This window comes from Eublepharis macularius, chromosome 3 (genome assembly GCF_028583425.1).
Source record: "Eublepharis macularius isolate TG4126 chromosome 3, MPM_Emac_v1.0, whole genome shotgun sequence".
In the NCBI taxonomy this organism is placed as follows: domain Eukaryota; kingdom Metazoa; phylum Chordata; class Lepidosauria; order Squamata; family Eublepharidae; genus Eublepharis; species Eublepharis macularius.
In genome coordinates this window covers 154,570,841-154,581,887 of record NC_072792.1, presented here as the reverse complement: position 1 = coordinate 154,581,887, position 11,047 = coordinate 154,570,841, and positions in this window count along the sequence as shown.

Genomic DNA, 11,047 nt, shown 5'->3' with positions numbered 1-11,047 from the left:
ACAATTTTTTTGATAGGTCCCATTGAGTATCTGGGACAAACTGTGAACTTTTTGTGGTATTTGGGGGCGGGTCTGGTAGACTGAATACTCCCACTTCTATTGGCATCAGAGGATGCTTGATCAACTGCTGGTCTTTGAGTTTTCAGCTAGGCATACATGGCACGTGTTCCCTGGGTGCCTGCTGGTGGCAGGCAACCTCCAGAGGGCTTGCTACTTCCCACCGATTGCTGGGTGATTGCTAGGTGAGGGGGCAAATCCCCAGGAGTTTGCCCACCATTGGTGGGCCTCTGGTAACCCTAGCCCTGGTTGTAAAGAAAGGAAATAAAAAAGCAAACCCAATTAGTAATCAGTGGGGAATATGGATTACCCTCAGGGAATGGGATGCACATTGTGCTTAAAGGGGTATAATGCAAGAATGTCTGAGTGTTGTGACTCTCCCCTATGTAAAAAAAAAGTTGTCCTGAAGGGTGGTATATAAATCGAATGTTATTATTATTATTATACTAACAGTCAAGCTGCAGCATTTTGCACCAATTGGAGCCTCTTAGTTAACTTAGATGGGAGACCAATGTATAGTGGGGAATACAGTATCTTTCAAGATCTCTGCCTACCCAACAAGCATCACTTCGGTCTTGTCTATGTTCAGGTTCAATGTGTTATTTTTCAGCCATTGCGCTATGGCTGTCAGGCAGCGATCAAAGATTTCTACTGCATCCTGTGAGGACTTGGATTGTGAGATATAGATGAGTTTTTCAGATTAAGAATTTAGAAATTAGAAGGAATATTACTGCAGTAACATTTCAGAGTTACTGCCCTAATTGTTTGATTTAAAAAGTTGGAAAAGGAATTAGGAGAGCTGAAGAGGGAGAAAGTGGCTTCCACAGCCATTTGAGAGAGGAGGATGCAGCGCTACGATCCTTCTCTGTAAACTTCCTTGTATGCTTGCCAAGATTTAGGTGGAGATTTTTAGATTTAGAATTTACAAATAAGAAGGAATGTAACTGCAGTAATGCTCCAGCATTACTGCCCTTTTGGGAAAAAATGGTGGAAAAAAGTTCTTGGAGCTGAGGAGGGTGGGTGTGGTTACCAGTGGACAGACCAATCAGCTCTTGGGGGAAAGGAGGGGGGGATGAAAAGCAGAATGGGAGTATGGTGTTTCACATAGACATAACATGCTGCAGTGTCGACTAGGCAGCGGCTTTAAAAATAAATTGTGGAATGTGCGCACAGAAAAAAAATGGGGAAAAGATGGACAAATGTCGTATCTGCACCCCATGATTCTCTTGCTCGTATGGAACTCTGGAGAACATGGGAAGCAGAATGAAATACGAAACACTGTAAACTGACCGTGGAAAAAAGGGCCTATATCATTTATTTAACTGAGTAAAGTGTTTAATTGGAATCTGCCTATGTGTATTAATATCCTTATGTATATTCATATTAATTTTTCCAAAACAGAGGAAATAACAATGGTTTCCATTTGTCATGTACATTTTTATGTGTTGCAGGATAGATTTCATGTTGACCCAAACAACATTATTGTTATATTATTGGGGTTTGTGCCCAGGTATGTTAATGGTGTCAGTTGCCATTTCTGTTTAATAAATGGAGTAGGATTGGTTTGTAGTCCCCATGGACAGGATTTTGGATTTGGTCCAGTTGATCCACAGTTCTTCCTACAGTTTAAGACCATGGACAGATATGAAAAATGAATGCACAAAGTCATCTGAACTCTCATTACTTCCAGAGCCCTTCTCTGGATGTAAAGCATTTGAGGATCACAGGCTGTTTCTCTGGTGAAGAAGTTGACGGGTTGTAAGTTTTCAAATTCAAAGCAAAATGGATTTTTAACTCAAACAGTATATCCAGTAAAAGTGATGCTCTGTGTATATATATAGATTTCTAAAATTTCTAGATATTATATAGGACTCCAACTTGGAACAGCTATCCCTAGAACCTACTAGAGAGGAGTTTAGTAGTCCTGCACTTGAGCTCGAGTGGTGCTGAGGACCAGATCCAAGATGTAAACAGTGCTGAAACATATGGAGAACAGGGGCCATAGTGCTATGCAGCTCAGCATTCATTTAAATGGAATATCATTCATTTCATAAGAAAATTCTCAGAAATGAAGAGAAATGGGGGAATTATTTTGTTTATAAAGAATAGAATAAATAAGATGTTGCAGTTTTATAAAATGGAATAAGATCACATACTGACTTATTGTATATAGCTTATAAGAGGTTACAGTCTGACAAGGGGGGAAATGTATGAATATATAATCAATATATAATTGCTAAAATAGTTTGTAGATATGGAAACATTGATAAAGCTAGGGATAAGTAGAGAGGATTGCTATATTAATCAGTTACATAAAGAGATACGATTAAATAGTGTAATAATAATGGAATGAGGAGTTTTTCCTTTTTGATTATTAATTTTTATTACTAAGTATGGGGAAGGAGGTGGGAGGCACTAAGCATGTGTAGTATATAGTAATGGGACTTAACAGTTGCAATTTTTATTGCTATGTAGATAAATATTGAAAAAGATTAAATTTTTGTGCACTCTATATTCTAAGAACTCTTGTAGCGGTAAGTCGCAAAATCTTCTTGACCTTATTAACTTTTCCCTCCCCCCTTCTTTCTTTTTGTATCCCTGTTTTTTATTTTGATAAAATAAAATAAAACAAAATATATATTTTTTAAAAATTCTCAGAAATGAAGAGTGGTTTATCAAAAGAAAATGGGAAGAAAGACTGAAGAGTGTCATAGCTCTTCAAAGTGCTGGGAAGTTCATTGAAACTCAGTATATTTGCAAACCTGAAATTTAGCATTATGTCAGTCATCAGCCAGAGAAACAGAATCCTCCACAGACAAACTAGGGCATTCTGCATACTCAGGAGAACCCCCAGGTGGTTTTAATAAAAATAAAATTAAAGGACCAAAAAATCCCCTGCCTGCCAGAGGTGGTAGCGGGGTGGGCCTTGGAGTACTCCAGACTGATAGTGCTGGGGGACTTCAACATCCGTGTTGATGACGCCTCCTCTGTGCAGGCTGTGGACCGGGTGTCTTCCATGGCAGCACTGGGACTCTCCCAATTTGTGTCAACCCCTACACATCAAGCAGGCCACACACTAGATTTGATCTTTGGGATGGGGTTAAATGCAGATCTGGAAGTGGTAGAACTGGTGCCATGGTCAGACCACTCGGTCCTGAAGGCTTGGCTGGGGATACCACCACCCCTCACAAGGGCGGTGATCTTATTTATGCTTGCTCATGGAGACTTACAGACCCGATTGGGTCCCAGAACGCTTTGCGGGATCTAATGTTCCAGTTTTTCGTTAAATGAGCTGGTGGAGGACTGGCAGTGCCGGCTCTCTGAAGCCATTGACGAAATCACCCCCTGTTGCCCTCTTTGCTCCCATGCAAGACGGGCTCCCTGGTATACAGAGGAGCTCCAATGGAAGAAGCGGGAGCTAAGACGGCTTGAGCGAGTGTGGTGACAATCTCGGGTGAAGGCTGTGAAGAAAGAGTTTTATGCAGCCTCCATCACGTCAGCTAGCTCACGCCTGGCAAAATTGTTTAATGTGGTTCGGTCATTGGTCTCCTTGCCAGGGGGAGGCCGTCAAATTTTGAATTCAGATATTAGCTGTGAGGCTTTGGGGAGCTTTTTTGCTGATAAAATCTTGTCTCTCCGCTGTGACTTGCCACAGTTGATTCAGTGAATGAGCTAGAGACCTCTTGGCCGCCTTCGGGGCCAATATTTGATCATTTCAGCCCACTCTTTGGGGAGGAAATTGACAGGACCCTGCGATCAGTTAGGCCCGTCACATGTCCCTTGGACCCATGCCCATCGTGGCTGGTAAAGGCCAGTGCTGAGGGGCTGCAGTCCTCACTGGAGGCCATTGTTAACTTATCCTTGGGCTCTGGGGGTTTTCCTGGGCCATTAAAGGAAACTGTGGTGAGGCGTCTTTTAAAGAAACCATTGCTGGACCCCACTGACCTGGTCAATTACTGCCCGGTTTCGAACCTCCCATTTCTGGGAAAGGTGATTGAGCAGGAGGTGGTGGAACAGCTGCAGGGCTTCCTGAAGGATGTCTCGGCCCTAGACCCCTTCCAGTCTGGGTTCTGTCCGGGATATGGGATGGAGATGTTGCTGGTCACCCTCACAGATGATCTTCGTAGACATCTGGATTGAGGCAGCTCGGCACTGCTGATATTGAATCGGCAGCATTCGATACAGTTGATTACGATCTTCTGACTCACCGCCTCAACGATGTGGGGATACGAGGGACTTCCTTACAGTGGCTTGTCTCTTTTCTCCATGTTCGTGGACAGAGGGTGGCACTTGGGGAGAAATTGCCATCCCACCACCCTTTAGTGTGCGAGGTCCCACAGGGAGCAATACTCTCCCCATTGTTGTTTAACATCTATATGCGCCCCCTTGCCCAGTTGGTGTGAAGTTTCAGACTTGGGTGTCATCAATATGCCGATGACACCCAGTTGTATCTGATGATGGACAGCCGGCCCGACTCAGCCCCAGATGTCCTGGAACATGCTTTTGCAGCCGTGACTGGTTGGTTGAAGCAGAGTTGGCTGAAACTGAACCCAACGAAGATGGAGGTCCTGTACTTGAGCCACGAGGGATTAGGTTCGAGACTCGATGGGGCTCCGTTAGTGCCAGTTCCAAAGGTTAAGAGCCTGGGGGTGATCTTGGATGCCTCCCTGAAAATGGAGGCACAGGTCACAGAGGTTTTTTTTCTATCTGCGGCAAACCAGGCATCTTGTCCCTTACCTGTCAACCCGTAACTTAACTACAGTGATCCAAGCAACGGTCATCTCTGTGCTAGATTACTGTAACTCACTCTACGTGGGGTTGCCCTTGAGCCTGACCTGGAGATTACATCTGGAGATTACAGCATGTTGTTATGAGTGCCAAATAAGGCGCATATAACACCGTTCTTACGTGAGCTGCATTGGTTTCCAGTGGAGTACCAGATCAGATTCAAGGTTCTGGTATTGATCTATAAGGCCCTGTGTGGACTGGGACCAGCGTATCTTTGGAACCGTCTCTCCCCATATATTCCCCGGAGAACTCTCCGATCAGGGGACAAACAGCTGTTGGTGGTCCCTGGCCCCAAGGAGGCCTGCCTAGTCTTGACTAGAGCCAGGGCCTTTTCGGTCCTGGCTCCCACCTGGTGGAATGCTCTACCTGCTGAAATCAGGGCCCGGCAGGACCTACTATCCTTTTGCCGGGCCTGCAAGACAGAGTTGTTCCGCCAGGCAAATGGCTAAGGCTGGGCCTCCACCGGCCTGAAAAAAAGGATGTATAAAATCTTAACCCTCCCTGTGAAGGCTGTCCACCATCCTGTTTGAAATGTGTATTAATACACTGTTATTTCAATGTTTTAATGTAGATGAATTTTTAATTGTATTTTAATATGTTGTTATCTGCCCTGAGCCTGCTCGCGTGGAGGGCGGAATAGAAATGTGAAATAAATAAATAAATAGTGTAACCCCCCTGCAAGATGGGAACATGAGGAGCACAGCCACAATCCTGCGTGACTACCAGCCACTCCTCTCTAACAGCTGTTACTGCTAACCAAACACTTCCCATTCCTGTTGCCTTGTAGGATCAGAAACCTCTGGGGCATCCCCAGCAGAATGTGCCAACACAGTTCTAAAGCAGTATCCGAAAAGGGATGGGTAAATATTGGCTCTGAAAGTAAACTGTGTCCCCGAAGAGGTGCATCCTTTCCACCATATGGGAAACTTCAATGGCGAAGTGGAGTTACGGGAACTGCAAGAGTGCCATGGGAAGAGGTTTGGAACCCAGTTGCTATTTGTTGCTCCTATGGAATAGTACTCATTGTTGTCCTCATGCTACCTTAAGCTCTTTGCAAGAAGTCGTCCAACAGAGGGAATGCCAGGAGGGACTGTATTCACAGTGCCTTGCCAACCATCCGGCAGTCCGACAGCACAACTGATGGCCACAGTGACCAGTGTACTTGCAGCTGCCCTTCTGTGAAGTAGTGGCCAATTCTTTTGTTCCATGTACTGTTGCAGGCTGCTTAGCAGACTCTGACCAACAGTTTGTTTTTTATGTCATATCTGACTGGTTTTTCTCCCAGCAAGAATCAAAGAGGGTTGCAATTATTAACTTAAAAACCCATATGACAACATGATGAAAGCATAACGACTCTAAAATAGCGGAAAACTCAGATCCCTAATACAACCAAAACCATCTGCAAGGAGAACTCTCACAGAGATGTCCACCTAAATAGTTCTACATTATGTACTTTTAAAAAGTAGCAATGAGGGAAACTTTCTGACTTTGTCTAGAAGGCCATTGAACCAGTGGGAGCCATCACTAAAAAAGTTCTAGATTAGGCAGTCACCAATCTCGCTTGCAGATAAAATGTTAAGCAAGCCTTGTTCATCAGAGTAAAGTTGACACACATTGTGAGAGATGGTCCTACAGGCATCTGGGTCTCAAGCCAGTGTGGTATTGTGGGTAAGTGTTGGATTAGGATCTGGGAGTAAAAGGTAAAGGTAGTCCCCTGTGCAAGCACCGAGTCATTACTGACCCATGGGGGGATGTCACATCACAGTTCATATCTCCACTCCGCCAAAAATGCTCGCTGAGTGACCTTAGACCAGTCACATTCTATCAATCTAACCTACCTCACAGGGTTGTTGTGAGGATAAAATGAAGGAGAGAAGAATGTAAGCTGCTTTGGTCCCCATTGGGGAGACAGGGTATAAATGCCATAAATAAAATTCAATAAAAATAAAGGTAAAGGTGGTCCCCTATGCAAGCACCGAGTCATTATTGATCCATGGAGTGACGTCACATCATGACATTTTCTTGACAGACTTTTTGTTATGAGGTGGTTTGCCATTGCCTTCCCCAGTCATCTACACTTTACCCCCAGGAAACTGGGTACTCAGTAAAAATAATATAGGTAATATCCAACATATTGAATAACCAACACCTAGAAACTAATAGGTAACATAGCCTAACCTACTTCAAAGTGTTGTCATGAGGATAAAACAGAGGAGGAAGGAATCATGTCCACCACTCTAAGCTACTTGGAGAAAAAGTGAAATTTTAAAAAATGTGACGGACGAATATGAGAGTAGAAATAGAAATTCTGAGAGGGGAAAAATTATTTACAGTCATGGATATGTTAAAGAAAAGGAATACCTAGCAAGTTAGAAAAATCATAGAATACACTCAATTAAGGGGGGGATAGAATTCTTATTTTAACAGCATATTCACATACCTGTTCCAAAAGGTAGCAAATAAAACACAACAACTAGCAGGAACTAAGTATAAATAAATGAATTTTCACTTAATTTCAGCTACTTGCTTTAACAGAAAAGTAGGTGGCTAAAGCCAATCACAGAACAGAAAAACTAAGCCATCCCCAACAAGATGGGTCTACATACTTCAGATTTTTTAGGTATATAGTAAAATATGACTTTGAAAATGAACCAAAAGAAAAAAAAAACCCAAATGGCCTGATTAGGACTGAGCATACTCCAGGAGGCACAGAATACTGAGAGAGCTGAAAATAAGTTGGAGAGGGAGAAGCAAATACAAAAAGCTTTTATATTGTAGGGAGGGAGTCTTAGATGCTTTGCTAAAGAGTTAAAGACCATAGACTTCACCACTATGTTGCCTTACATTTTAAATATGTGCCCGTATGAGCTACCTGTGTTTCATGTTGTCTAATGACAGCCCTAGAATCGCTTATGTTCTGTTTCAGCATTTCTTCAATTCTGTATTGGATTCTTACTAATGTTACATCTTTGTAAACTTGTGTTTATTTACCCAGTTGTTTATGGAAATGTCTTTGAAATTGACTGCACTAATCTCACACTGTGTAATCTGCTTGGAGTCTCAGTGAGAAAGGGAGACTATAAATAAATAAATAAATAAATAAATAAATAAATAAATAAATAAATAAATAAATAAATAAATAAATAAATAATGTGTGTGTGTTATGTGCCGTCAAGTCTCCTCTGACCTATGGTGACCCTATGAAGGAAAGACCTCCAAAATGTCCTATTATTAACAGACTTGCTCAGATCCTGCAAATTGGAGGACGTAGCTTATTTTATTGAGTTAAGCCATCTTGGTTTAGGTCTTTCTCTTTTCCTACAGCCTTCCACTTTTCCTAGCATTATTGACTTCTCCAGAGAATCTTGTCTTCTCATGATGTGACCAAAGTACAATAGCCTTAGTTTTGTCCTTTTAGCTTCTAGGGAGAATTCAGGCTTGATTTGATCTAGTACCTACTTATTTGTCTTTTTGGCTGTCCATGGTATCCGCAAAATTTTCCTCCAGCACCACATTTCAAATGAATCAATTTTCTTCCTGTCAGCTTTCTTCACTGTCCAACTTTCACATCCTTACATAGTAATGGGGAATACCATAGTTTGGATTATCTTGATCTTGGTTCCCAGAGAGACATCTTTATCTTTAAGGATCTTATCTAGCTCCTTCACAGCTGCTCTTCCAAGTCTCATTATTCTTCTGATTTCTTCATTGCTGTCTCCCTTTTAGTTGGTGATTGAGCCAAGGAATAGATAATCTTGAACAATTTCAATTTCCTCATTGTCAACTTTAAAATTGTGTAATTCCTCAGTAGTCATTACTTTTGTCTTCTTGATGTTCAGCTGTAATCCTGCTTTGGTGCTTTCTCCTTTAACCTTCATCAGTAGTCGTTTCAAGTCTTCACTATTTTCTGCCAGTAACGTGGTGTCATCTGCATATCTCAAACTGTTAATGTTCCTTCCACTGATTTTCACTCCACTTCCTTCTAGATCTAATCCAGCTTTCTTTATGATATACTATGCATACAGATTGAACAGGTAGGGTGTCACAGCGGGTTGAGGCACAGGGAAGCTATCTGTAGGCTGCCACCACTCTGATACACAGGTTTCCTCTGAAGGGTCCAGAGCACCCAACTGACCCCTTCTGTTTTCTCTTTCCTAGTAGGTTTGATTTATAATGTGACTTGAGGAAGCAGGCAGAATTAATAAAGAACTTTATTTAAAAGGTTTATTAATGACTTGTGTTCAAAACTTTCTAAAATAAAGGGAATAGTAAAGGTTGGTGAATAAACAAACTAAAAATAACACAACTCACTTCACATCAGAGAATCACCCAAACACAATTGCTGTCAAAAACGGTGAAGTGGGTTGTATTATTTTGTGTAGTACACTGCTTTCATGCCCTGCTGTGCCTTCCTACTGTGTAACCTAAAGCAGTTAAAGAAATAAAGTGCTTTTGACAGCAATTTTTTGGGGTGATTCTTTAATGTGAAGTGAGTTGTGTTATTTTTGTGTAAGATACTGCTGCCATGCCCTTTGGTGTGCCCCCCTGCTGTGTAACCTAAGACTGTTCAAGAAATAAAGTATTTTTGACAGGAATTGTGTTTTTGTGATTCTCTGATGTTAAGTGAGTTGTGTTATTTTTGTGAGGTGGAATGCTGGAATGCCTTTTGGTGTGCCCCCCCCCCCGTGGTGTAACCTAAAGCTGTTCAAGAAATAAATTGTTTTTGACAGGAATTGTGTTTTTGTGATTGTCTGATGTTAAGTGAGTTGTGTTAATTTTTCTGTGTGGGGGACTGCTGGTGTAATGTGTCATAATGCTTTACCTACTTGTACTTTGAAAGGGAGAAAATAATTTTTTAAAAACTTTATTTTGTGTTGTTTGTGTTTTATTCTTTGTTGTGCAGTTGGTTCCCATCATAGGGAACAATGGGGCTGGCTGGCCAGCCATCTCTGTAGGTGGTGGGGGAATTTGAGGGAGGGTGTCTGTGGTTCAGGTGCTCTTTCATAGGGACCAGCTGGCACTCAGAAGTGTGCCCACCATTGTGGCACCCCTGGGCTGTGCAGAATTGCCCAGGGAAAGAGAGTTTAGAAGTTCCCAGCATAGGAACAAAGGGAGAGGGCTGGCCTTTGCCAGCCTGTTCCTGGGGTTATGGGTGTGGGGCTGCTGGGGGTGGATTTGGGTCTGTGAGGGGCTAATGTGGGGATTTGGGTCTGTGTGTGGCAGCTGGGGGGGGGAATTGGGTTTGTGTGGGGCTGTAGGGGGTGGACTTTGGGGGCTGAGAGCACCTACTTGGGGAGGCCATGAAATGCCCCCCCCCCAAAGTGGGAGCTGGCTGAGCCTTGGTGGGGGGTGGGAGTAGAGGTGGGAGAAGGGCCCCTGAGAGTTGGGGGGCATTTTGCATGCAAAATGCCACCCCTGGCAAGACAAGCCTCCCCCAGCTCTAAGTAGTAGAGAAAAGAGCACCTACTTGGGGAGGCCATGAAATGCCCTCCCCAAGTGGGAGCAGGCTGTGCCTTGGTGGGGGGTGGGAGGAAAGGTGGGAGAAGGGCCCCTGAGGGTTGGGGGGCATTTTGCATGCAAAATGCCACCCCTGGCAAGACAAGCCTGCCTCTTCATTTTTTCCCCATAGGAAAGAATGAAGAAGATTAGCAGCAGCAAGCTAAAAATACGTTCACGTTTCCCTTTCTTAGGCAAGGATAGGGGGACCTGGTTTGGGGGGCCATAACATGCCCCCCCAAAGTCCAATCGGTCTGAAACTTGGAGGGTTGTTAGAGAGGAGTTAGAGGAAGGTCCCCACCAATTTTGGCTTGATTCGGTGGGAAAATGCCTCCCCCAGGCATCCGGGAAGACGGAGACATTTTCCCATTGAAAAACCCGAAACAATACCCGAACTGCTAAACCCGAAACGACTAGCCGTTTCGGGTTTTGCTGTATCCGAAACGGATTCTCGTTTCAGGTAAACCCGAAACGAGAAACCCAAAACGGTGTGCCTTTGCACATCCCTACTCCCCAGGAGTGAACACTCTTCCACTTTGGTGAGGCCTTTTATCCCGACTCTCAAGCACCATCCCCCTATGTTGGGGCAATTTTTCCTCAGAATCTTCTCTTACCAATCACAGGGGCCAAAGGGAACCTGGGAAATGTAGGCCCTGCAGTCACTTTAGTGCAGGTTTCTCCAGAGCCACTAGGCCTAAGTTCATAA